This window comes from Schistocerca cancellata, chromosome 7, assembly GCF_023864275.1.
Source record: "Schistocerca cancellata isolate TAMUIC-IGC-003103 chromosome 7, iqSchCanc2.1, whole genome shotgun sequence".
Taxonomy (NCBI): Eukaryota; Metazoa; Arthropoda; class Insecta; order Orthoptera; family Acrididae; genus Schistocerca; species Schistocerca cancellata.
The window spans coordinates 571,715,730-571,727,943 of record NC_064632.1 but is presented as its reverse complement, the minus strand read 5'-3'; the positions used below and the strand labels follow the sequence as shown (position 1 = coordinate 571,727,943).

Genomic DNA, 12,214 nt, shown 5'->3' with positions numbered 1-12,214 from the left:
TGCCTATGTGCTGGAGTCAGCGGGTGAAGCTTGCTTTCTCTGCCCCCACTTGCCCTCCTCCTCCTCCTCCTCCTCCTCCTCAAGAATTCATTCACAATGTTGTTGTGAGCCAACAGTACGGCGACAGATGGCTTCTTATGGAATCACTTTTATTGGCTTTGTCTAACCACAGCCAAATTATCACTTTTCAACCTAACCTAAACTTCAGATACACAGCAGATTAGCCAGTCAACACCAGCTTCATTCTCAAAGTATGAGGCAAGTCAAAAGGTAAAGGGACTTTCGCAATTTCTTGCTTAGGGCTTTGTAACACTGCTAGTATCCAGTGCTATAGTACTGCCATCTGCAACAATTTCACACACTGTGTCACTCTTATTCCCACATTAGTCATCATACTGTAGCAGACCGAGAAGCATGGCAGCTCCATAGTTGATCTGCACCAAGGAGGAAATAGGCGCAGTGATTCACTTTTTGTTTGCAGAAAGTGTTGAACCTGCAGAAATTATTCATTGAATGCAAGCACAGTATGATGACAGCTGTTTATTATGAAGCAAGATCTATGAATGGATAGAGTGCTTCAAATGGGGAAGAACTTCTCTATGTGAAGAGAAAAGATTGGGCAGGCCATGGTCGTCAACAACTGCAGACAATTTGGAAGTCATTGAGGATATGGCGATGGAAAACAGATGAAACACAATGGACGAAATCGCCAATATTTTACATATCAGTCATGGTTCAGCATATTCCATCTCATACGGCAGGCTAAATTTTCGGAGAGCATTATGAACCAGAAAATAAAGCTGCAGGCATTGTTTGGAAACACCCATCACCAGAAATTAAGAAATTTAATCATCAACCATTAGCTGGTAATATTACGCTAACACTATTTATAGTACATGGAAGGTGTGGTAACAATTCATTTCGCCCCAAGAGGTGAAACTGTGAACAGTGTGAATTATTGTGATGTGTTGCGAATTAAACTGAAACCTGCGATCATATCCAAACGCTGTGGAAAACTATGAAAAGATTTCATCCTTTAAGTGGATGATACTTGGCCACATCCTGCCAAATGGACGTCTGAGATAATAAAGGAGTTGGAATTTGAACTGCAGAAACTACCACATAAAGTCCAGACTGGCTCCAAGTGATTACCACACGTTTGGACCACTGAAGAACACACTAAGGGGAAGAAGATTGGCAACTGATGCAGAAGTCATTGATGCAGTGCAAAATTGATTCCAGGTGCAACCAAAAAACTGTTTTTTGGACAGAATCAAAAAACTTGTGAAACATCAGACAAAGTGCATTGAAGTGAAGGGAGGTTATGTAGAAAAATGATGTATGTTTCAGTTTTCTATCATTACAGTAAATACTCCCTTTCTCAAAGGTCCCTTTACTGTTTGACTTTCCCTCACAGCAAAAATTATACTGAATGAATATTGGAATAAACATACTCAGTGTTCTGCTTTATGGACAGAAACACTTTTGCATGACATCATTTTTCCAGTGCTGTGATTAGCTGACTGAATCAACCTGAACAGGTACCAAGTCATTTTCGTGAAGCTAAATTTTAGTGTTTGGTGGTCTTCATATTTATTCTTGTGTATTACAAAAAATACGGTTTTACTGATTAACCACTTTACAATTCATTCCACACCATGTCATGTTTGATACGATTTGTTGTGCCCAAAGTATCAAAAACGTGACCTCATACGATAAAACTATTAACTCTATCCTACGTTACAAACAAGTTTGCAGATTACTTCATTATTGCAGGCAAAATAATTTTTCCTAATGAAGGCAGGAATCTTTCGAGAGAAATGAAGGGATAAATACATCAGCAAGGCATGAAGGAAACCTCAAACCCATTCATAATTTAGTAGAGCAGCAAATTTCCGTGTCAGCAGGAAATGTGGTCATTTATAATTATGTGTGTTGTGCTGAAGGCAGTGCTCAGAAGAGAACTTTGAAGTTATGACAATGCTTTCTTTTGAAAAACTTTCAAGAGTTATCAGCTCTGCTGCAATCATTGCACAGCTATTTATATTGGTATCACTGCCAACCAGCTGGCCATCAGGATGAACGACCACCACCTGACTATGGCCAAGAGCAAAGTAGACCACTCAGTGGCAAAACAGGAAGCTGAACATAACACACTTGATTTCAATGGCTGCTTCACCACCTGAGCCATCTGGATCCTTCTGTCCGCCACCAGCTTTTCTGAACTGTGCAGATTAGGAGTTATTCTTATACCACATTCTCTGCTCGCCTAATCATCCCAGCCTCAATCTACAGCAATAAAATGTGCCCACACTCTGCACCCATCAAATTTCAACCCCTCTGTCCTGTCATCTCCTCCCCATTTTCATCTCTCACCCTGTTTATTTGCTGCTCTCTGCTAATGAATCCTGCCGTCTTTCCCTGCCCCTCTCCTTTTTTGTTCCTTTTTTGCCTGCCTCACAACCTCCTGATGCTGCACCTGTCAGCAATCTACTCCCTGCACACTCCACCAGACAGCATTCGTCCCTCACACCACTCATACACTACTATCCCTTCCTTTCCCTTCCAGATTGCTGCTTGCAACCCATGTGATAGTTGCATTCCGGCTTGATATGCTATAGTTGGTGGTCGTGTGTGCATGAGGTTAATTTATTACTATATTACTGGGTTTAATGTAGAAGATTTATTTTTTCTGATAATGCATCAAAATAGAAGGGAAGTTTCAAATATAGATGGCTTATGGGATGATTTTATGGGTACCTTTCTTCAATTAACTTGTACATATCATACTACCATCACAGCTGGACAGTAGAGCGAGTCCTCAAAACTTCAAACAGCATTCAAAATCACGTGGAACCACTATAACAAAAGAGTAATATTGCACAATGTGCTATTGTGACATTAGAAAACAGTTCTTTTACTGGAAGCACAATATACATTAGAGACCTCGATTGTAGAAAGGTGCTCTGAAACTTTCAGAAACTGAAAAACAAGAGTGGAAAATTCTTATGAAAATGTGTGGCTACGCACAAGAAAATTGAATCTGGATAAAGATGAGCATATCAGACACATTCTGGGTTGGATGGTTCCTGTTAAGGAAAGACCTAGTGGACTATCCAATGGAGGCTAGGCTGATGACAAAGATACTTTGCACGGGGAAAGTCTGGAAGAGACCTATACCCCCAAAATGGATGAAAAATTAATGACAACAATGAAAATGGTGGTAATGATTTCTATCATACATTTAAGCCAAACAAAATAAAAATGTACAACAAAATCATGTAGCAAATGGCACATTAGAAGAATAAATGTGTAAAAAAAATGCAAGCCATTCTAAAGTAATTCAATTTATTTCAGTTAATAAAAGTAACTTTGTTGCAATGAAGTTGAATTTCACCTGCCACTACCTTTGTCTGTCTGAAAGCACAAGTGTTTATCTACTGCATACAAATGGTGAGCTTTCTTCAGGAATTGTAACAGATAATGTAACATTACACAATGTTTCAAATGCCTTCGGCAGTTGCAGAGGGTCAATTACCAGACAGCAAATTCATTTTCATGTGAAGATTATGACAGTGTAATGAGAAAAGTAACAATGGCCGTAACTTCTGAAACAAAATTTCAAGTCATGTACATTTGTATCACTTCCTAATGGAAAGAAATAATCTTCAGGAGGCACGAAAACCACTACCACCAATTGAAATACTAATGTATTAAATTGGCAGAGTGCTTACTATTATACAATCTGTGAACTCTTACTTTCTTGACACTTTTCCCTCCTCTTTCCTCTTAACAGGCAAGTCGTCCTCAGTCTAGTGTTTGCACCACCTGCCTCCTCCCTCTTCCCCCCCCCCCCCCCCCTCTTTTCAACCTTTCCTCAACCAATCCCACAGTCCCCCTTGATAAAGGATTCTACTGTTCTGAAAGCTAGGATTACTGCTTTATGTTTAAAGCATTTCTATAGTGAATATTGGTAGCTGCACCTCCTAAATAGCTTTTACTGTCTCAGTGTGAATTATAAAAATTTTCTTTATTTGTATTTCCGTTGTCCTTTAACAGACTACACCAATTTAGACCATCCTAGAGAAGAATGGAAAATTACATGAGTTGTGACATAGTCACAGCCAAATTCCCAGTAATCCACAAAATTTTTCTATATTCATTCCAATTAATGGTGACAACATTTTACTGTAGTCCACAACCAGAATAAATATTTCTAAAAATAGAAAATTGCATCATATCTGCATAACAAGGTAACTTCTATGTGTGTCACACACTTCTGGACTTGCGAAAGCATTTTTTATCTGGAATATAAAAGTTGTTTCATTCATGCACCACTGCCACACAAACATGAATGGTCTCTCACAAACTCAAAACAGGGACTGAACTGTGTAATATATCTAGACACCAGTGCATGAATGGAGTAGTAACGTCACATCAGAGCCATCTGCAGTGTGTGTTGAACAATTATGTAGTGACACTAGGCCAAGTAGCACCACCAGTAGGTATTACCAATATATTAAACAATGGGAAGTCCAGATTGGAACACCAAAAATTATGAAAGGATAGATAGCTACTCAATGTAAAGCTGACACATTGACTTGCAGACAGGCACAATTAAATGTCTGCTACACACTGAGCTTTTGTCCAAAGTCTTCTTCATAAAAGAAAGGAAATCACACACACATTCGCACAAGAAGGCACACCTCATGCATGTGTGACCACTATCTCTGGCTGCTATGGCTGGACTGCAACTTGTGTATAATGAAAGCAGCAATCTGGAGTAGAGTAGGAAGGGGGAGGGGGTGGGGGTAGCAGAGTATGTGTACAAGAAGAGAAGAGCACTATCTGGCAGAGCACGCAGGGACTAGAAGGCGGCATGACAGGGCTGCCAGGGGTATCATTGGGAGGCTGTGAGGGGGGGGGGGGGCTCAGCAGAGAGGGGAGAAAAACTGGTGGACACACTGATAGAGGGTGGAACACAATGAGGGTGAGGAGACATGAATTGGGAGGAGGTTATAGGCCAGAGGAGTTGGAAACTGTTGGGTCGAAGGCTTCAAACAGTAGGTTATTGTAGGTTGAGGCCAAGATAATTTCAGGAGAAGAGAATTTGTTTTGAGGGTAACTCCCATCTGTACAATTCAGAAAAATCTAGTGGTGGAGGGGCGGATTCAAACAGCTCAGGTAGTGGAGCATCTGGATCCTCTGCTCCATCAGCAGCTTTTTTGAACTGTGCAGATGGGAATTATCCTTACAACACTTTCTCCATTCCCAAAATTATCTCGGCCTCAACATATGATAACCTACTGTTCCCACACCATCCATCCAACAATTTCACCCCCCCCCCCCCCCCCCCCCCCGTCCTATAACATTCCCCAAATCATGTACCCTTATCCTCACTGTGTGTCGTCCTCTGCCAACACACTGTGGGTACTACATAGAACGTGACATCACTCTTGAGACGCAGCAGCAGCAGCACAATACATATTCTCACATTTGTGTATGGCACTATTCTGCTCAAACTAACATTAATTTATGAAAACTGAAGGGTGATATGAGTCATGGGTTCAATAGAAGCTTACCTGTACACGGACTTACTATGACTATTAAACTCTACACCGTCCTCCTAGTGCTGACAAAAGTGAAACTATAGATCTCTGGATCCCCTAAATTTATACTCTGCTGTTCCATATTTTCTATTATTTAATAATCAACCTGGCATCCTTCAGTCTGTTTTTATACATTGTACAGTTTTCAATAGTACTCGAAATGCAACAATCACATGAGCCTTCTGTTTAGTAAACCCGTTTTGTTCGTCACAGTCGGCAGATGGGTGTTATCCTTACAACACATTCTCCATTCCTGAAATTATCCCAGCCTCAACATATGATAACTTACGGTCTCCTCCCTCCCCCTCCCCCCTTTCCCTGTCCTGTAACATCTTTTTCAAGCAGATATTATGAAATACTACATCCAGGTACTTGACACATTACTAAGCATGATAATACTGAATCTTGGGGATTAATTTCCTCACTTTTAACATTTTTAAGAATAATTCCAGTGCCTTAACCCGATTTGGAGTAAACCGCAGAAGCTCTCTATTTGCGTGCAGCTTTCTGCTATTTAGCCTTCTGTGGCTTTACTGATGTGTTGAGGTGCCTTATCCAGATTAATGTTCTGGTTTTAGCAAACATTGTGATGACCTTTTGAGAAACAGTTGGAAACTTCCCAGTTAAAAGTCTTGTCAGGTTTCTAACCATATTGCTGTCTTTACACAGACTGCTCCCATGAAAATTCAAAAATACCACCTCCAAGTCCTTAACAACTTCAAACCACTCAACTGAAGGGATGATTAAGCCTCCTTCAGATACTTTCCCAATCCACTGAGATTTTTCGACACTTCTGTTATGTTGCCACTAGGATGGCCAAGTGACTTGCCTATAGAGGCACACCTGAAAGCAATATATCCAGTGACGTAGGGGAGACCTTCAAGAGGACACTCTGAAGCCTCTATCAAAGGTGAAACAATTTTATCAACTAGTATAATGTCCCTCATTTATTGCTCACTTTTAATCATTGATAAGGCTTCCTCAATGCTTGGCACAAACCCTGTAAACAACTTGTAAGTCAGATAGTTTGTATTAGTTTCTGCTGGAACTGGTGAAGAATTGCATAACCAAATGTAATCTATATTTCTGTTCATAACTAAGATACACAAACCACTTTTGAATTCCACTGGTAAGGAATGATAATAATAGACCCTGCCAATTGCTCTCATCTGGAGAAACAAGTTTTCAAGGCAGTCTTTGTTGAACCTTGAGGTCAATATTTACTACAAACTGTAGCCATGTTTTAAGTCAGAAAAAAACAACTCAGCACTGACCGTAACAAGGTGAGTAATTCCTTTTGGAAAGGGAGTAAGGTTTTATGACTTCCTACTCTCATTTCTTTCACAGATGGAATAGAATCCTCGAAGAACTTGCTCATTTCTCCACATACATTCCAAAGGCACTGAAATTGGTTATTTGCCAACAGCTACTGTCTAATTCATAATTCAAAAAGCATTGTTTACCAACCTGAGGAATACTGCAGCGTCTTTTTCTTCAGGCATTACAAAATAAACTGGAAAGGAGTCTGCAAACAAGATGAATGCCCTGTCAATCTGTTCTGGAAACTGTCAAATGATGTGCAGTAAGTATAGAACATAGTTTCAGTTCTCCATCATCTTTCATTGCTTATATCTTCCTGACTCCCAAGGGTGCTCTTCTTGGATTTCACAAGACATTTAATTTGTGTCTCCTAAATACTTTTTCTAAAACTTTGTAAACTTTAGTTGTCACTTTAGCACTTCGTCGATACTAAAGCCTTTGGCATTGCTTCTTCTGCCTGTTTAATGCATACGCCACAAATTTGTTTTTTGTTCTCAGCACACTATTTTCAGCTATTAAATGCTAATTTTTTTTCTCTCAGCAATGATAATTTTTTATCCAGTCTCTTCAATTCATCCCTAATACAGCCTTTTTTTGTTCCTGTGTTTTTGCCCCCCCTTCCTCCCTCCCCCCTCCCAGTGACAATGCAGCTAGTGTGCTAAGTGCGCGTTAACATGTTTCATGATCTTTCCTCCTGTCATTTCACTGGACAGAAAATGAAGCAGCAGCATGACTGGCTTTAATAAGTTGCAGCTGCAGTCAGCTTTAACATGACCTTTAGCTGAAGTTTTATTAACTCGGCTTGGCGATCGCATAAACAGTTGTTGTCTTCAAAATGCATGCTACAGATAGTAGCACTGTTAATGTTAATACTATCATTTCTTCTACATCCATGAAACCCGTTCAGGATCTTTCAGGAACTTATGGTAGGCAATACTACTCCCTTTAGTCTTCAGATGATAAGTTTTCATCCAGAGCCACAGCACAGCTTGGCACTATCAACCTCAAGGAGAAACAATATCCTTGATAGAACTTGAAAATAGAGAGCAACAACACAAAACTTACTTGCTTCAACATGTAGGAGCGTGTGCGAACTTAGTGGAGTTTCTCAAAGTTCTGCAGATGCACTACGGGCTCCCCTGCCAATGGACCCAATAGTTTTTTTCCCCATTCTGTTCTGTGTCCCCTGTCCCCCCCCCCCTCCTCCTCCTCCTCACAGCCTCCCAATGCTGCCCCTGACAATGCATGTGCTGCTGCCTTCTAGTCCTTCCACGCTCCGCACCGGCTAGCACTCTTCTCCTCCTCTATCCATACTCTGCAGCCCCCACCCTACTCCCAATTGCTGATTTCGTTCAACAGAAGTTGCAATCCAGCCAAAGTGGCCAGAGACAGCAGTTGTGTGCATGAGGTGTGTGTGTGTGTGTTTTTTTTCCTTTCTGTTCTGAAGAAGGCTGTGGCCAAAAAGCTTAGTGTGTAGCAGTCATTTCACTGTGTCTGTCGACAACTCATCTTCACAGTGAGTAGCAATCTATCCTTTCATAATTACCAATATACTAATTTATCAGCTTCCAGAGTGCACAATTAAAACAGTGAATATTGGTAACATGAATAACTACAAAAGAACAGTGAGGATCCTTGGAGTGAAAGTGATCAAAAATAGACTGAAGACACATACAAAAATGGAAAGTAAAATGTGTTTACCTATTATTGTGTGTGTTCAGTAAGCGGCTAAATGGAAATTTGAAGTCATTGTCTCAGTCAAAAAGAAATGGGCATAATGCGATAAAAGCAAAAGCAGAGCACGTAGAGCCATTAGTGTAACCACATAGCCGATGGAATAACTGATTAAAGATTGCTTACAATTTTGGATATCCTGACTTGTTAGTCAGCTGCAAAAATAATTAATACTTCTCACTACAAGGACCAGACTATGATAGTTTATACAACATAAAATAACTAAAATTGTTTGCAGCTTATCTGCATATGATAAATGGTTATATTTTTAAACATAGTTAAAAGGAAGGAAAGATGTTGCGAGATAAAAAAAGAGAAATAAAAGGAATGTGTCAAATGTTCTTTACTGCAAGTAGAGGTGGTGTGGCATACACACACATCTAATTACTATGTGAAAAGTGTGCAAGTAAATGTGGATGCAGATCCTATCAGTACTTACAAGACAAGCATAAAGGCTCTAGTCGACTTCAAGTTTAGGGATAGTGTTGCCTATCAACTGCTATACTACAAACACACATACAGATTATTATAAAGTGTGCTGACATCTGTATTAGAAGTTTGTTAACCAGCTTAAGTGTGAATCACCTATGATACAAACCAGTAAAAAACAAGGGTACTTACGCATTTGCTCCTCGTATTACAACACTTAAAGTTATTGTTTCAAATGGTGCATCCTTTACCCTCCCACTATTAATGCACAATTTCCATTTGAGTCTTAACTGGTCAATGTGCACCTTAGTACTGCTACTAAACCCCACAATTTCAACACCGATTGGGCTACACATGGTCCACTGCTGCCACTTGTACTTGGATGCATAATGTCTTTCTAACTTCAGTTAGCATTAACTTCCCCTTACATTTTGAGAGAGTTCTGAACACAGAGTTGAAATTCCAGAAAGATTAACAATCAGGTAATCACTTAGTGACAATTATTTATGTATGTCTTTCTTTAACTACTACTATTAATAGCCAAGCACATATTTCTTAAAAAAAGGGGATAGGAGGCATTACAACCATTGCTTACTTTTCTATACTGGCAGAAGTATGGATGAATGTGCATAACACATTGTTAAGTTTGGCTCAGTTCCTTATGCCATGCAAGACAATGAGCTATGTAGCTGCTTTACAGCCTGGATTGTTTGGTTCAGAATTGGTACATCAGAATTTCACAAATAAGACCTCAGTTTACAGTGTGGGCTTGATTTAAGCCACCTGTTAACAATTTAAGGTGACTATTTAATAGTTGACTATTTGCTTTTCATCTGCTTTCCTCCATTTATGTCGTTGCAGCATAACTCCCTATTTTACATTTATTTTTATTTGTGATCTGGTATTATATTTTACAACTGTCCTCCTCCATTCTTTTACCACTCCTCCCTTCTCCCCATAAGGCACTAACAATTGTCCAAAGTATATCCAGGCTGTCATCTTGTGCCGCTGAGTTCTTGGGCACCTTCTCTTGTACAACTAAATTAAAATGTCATATGGAAAGTTCTGGCAGAAAGTAAATTACTTACGAGTATAGGTAATAACATCCTTGATCAGAAGAAATGTTAGTTCCAACAATGAGTACTCAACCAGCATAATTTAGCTGTACAGGTGTGTGTGTGTGTGTGTGTGTGTGTGTGTGTGTGTGTGTGTGTGTGTGTGTGGGGGGGGGGGGGGGGGTTTGTTTGTTTGTTTGTTTGTTTGTGGTATAATGGGTCCAAACTACATGGTCATCAGTCCCTTTTTCCTGACGCAAACAAGGCTCAAGGTAAAACAACACCGAAATTTAGTTTGGAAAATTAAAAAGGGGGTAAAAGGAATGGGAAACCACAATGAAACAGAAAATGAAAGAAATGAACGAAAAAGGGGGAAAACGTACACCACAAAGAAAAGCAGAGGAAGGTATTAAAACCATAGAGCAGATGGTCTGGGCTAGCTGATCAGAAGAATAAAAGGGGATGAGCCAGCCACTCTGCAACACACTAAAATGTCCAGCCCAAAAAGACAAGGCAAGATGAACAACAAGGTAAATGAAACACAAAGAACGGGTAACAGAGTGTTAAATGGCAGGGAGGGTGGAGGCCTCAGAGATAAGGCCAGACCCCCACCCTTAGATGGTATGACAACCCCCTGCCCTCATGAATAAAACAAAATGTAAAACTTGACCAATGCTGAGCCAGAAAAGTATAACAGATCCCCTGAGAGTGGCTTGCATGGATGACATTTGTTGTCTCCTTGATAACACGGAGTTTATTTGGTGTACTGAGGGTGCGCCATTCAGTATCCCAGATTGCGAAAACTTGGTGGCGGAAGACCAATCACAAATTGGTCTCCGTCAGGCCAATCTCCAGAGATGGTTTACTGGTAGCCTGTTTGGCCATGCGGTCAGCAAGTTCACTGCCCGGTATCCCGACATGCCCTGGGGTCCAAATGAAGGTCACAGAATCTTCACTGTTGCAGAAGGCACAAGGGCTGCTGGATAGTAATTACAAAAAGCACTGGTTGAGAGCCTGTAGGCTGCTTAAGGAGTCACTATAGACGACGAAGGACTCACTGGCACAGGAATGGATATGCTGAAGAGTGTGATAGATGGCAACCAACTCTGCAGTGAAAGCACTGCAGCCATCTGGCAAGGAGCGCTGTTCAGTATGGCCAGTGAGCATAAGCAAAACCAACAAGATGGTCGACCATTGGTACACCTGTGTAGGACATTTCTGAGCCCTTAAACTCACTGAGAAGGGAGAGCAAGTGTCAGTGGAGGGCCTCAGATGGAACTGAGCCTTTGGGGCCTTGCAATAGGTCCAGCCAAAGCCGTGGCCGAGGTATGGACCATGGAGATGTAGAAAAGTGGAGCCGTAGTGAAGGTGGTAGAGAGAAAGTGTCCAGTTCATTAACAAGCAACTGGACATGGACGGCGAGGGGATTCCCACTTCTGGGTTGCCTTTTTGGGAGATGGAGTGCCATGTTGGGGATAAGGAGAAGGTAATCTGGACGGCGAGGCGAACTGTAAATGTGGGCAGCATAATTATGCCGAGCGCTAAGAAAAATTAGTTATACACTCATTTAATGTTCCCCTCCATGGAAATCTTTAGTAAAAGGTGAAAGATTTATTCATCTTGAAGGGAAACCAGTAAAAAGTTCTCAGTGTACAGAGTCTTATTGTCTCCTCTGACCACATATCAAAGGCGAATTTCCTACAAAATCAATAAATAGTTAACCTGCATTTTTTCTCACTTTTGCTGCATGAAGGGACTTCTATTCCCAAATGTGAGTGGTTTTGTTAGCATTACTCAAGTTAACAATGGTGAAGATGAAACTACTGCAAAATTCAGTTCAAGCGTTAACAGATGGTAGGAAGTAATGGTTCATTTAAAATACTCTTACTGTGTCACTTTGATTTCTAATTTACATTTCACTGAACTTGTAAATTAGGAAGGAGATTTTTTCTCTTAAAATCTGATTTTTTGTTGTGTGTGCTTCAGTTCCAAATCTCTCTCAGATTACAAAAGATGGAATTAATCTGTTATGGAAACAGTCAACTAGAATAGTGTTAAGTACACCCA

At 40.4% G+C, this 12,214-nt stretch overlaps 1 protein-coding gene and 1 non-coding gene across 5 annotated transcripts in view; both read right to left on the bottom strand.

The window, feature by feature from the left end:
• LOC126092506 (poly [ADP-ribose] polymerase tankyrase) overlaps nt 1–12,214 on the bottom strand; it is a 605,292-nt gene that overhangs the window by 14,219 nt on the left and 578,859 nt on the right. The window lies entirely within an intron of this gene.
• Nucleotides 11,668–11,787, bottom strand: LOC126093328 (U5 spliceosomal RNA). Its single transcript, XR_007521501.1, has one exon. It is a non-coding gene; the product is annotated as a U5 spliceosomal RNA (small nuclear RNA).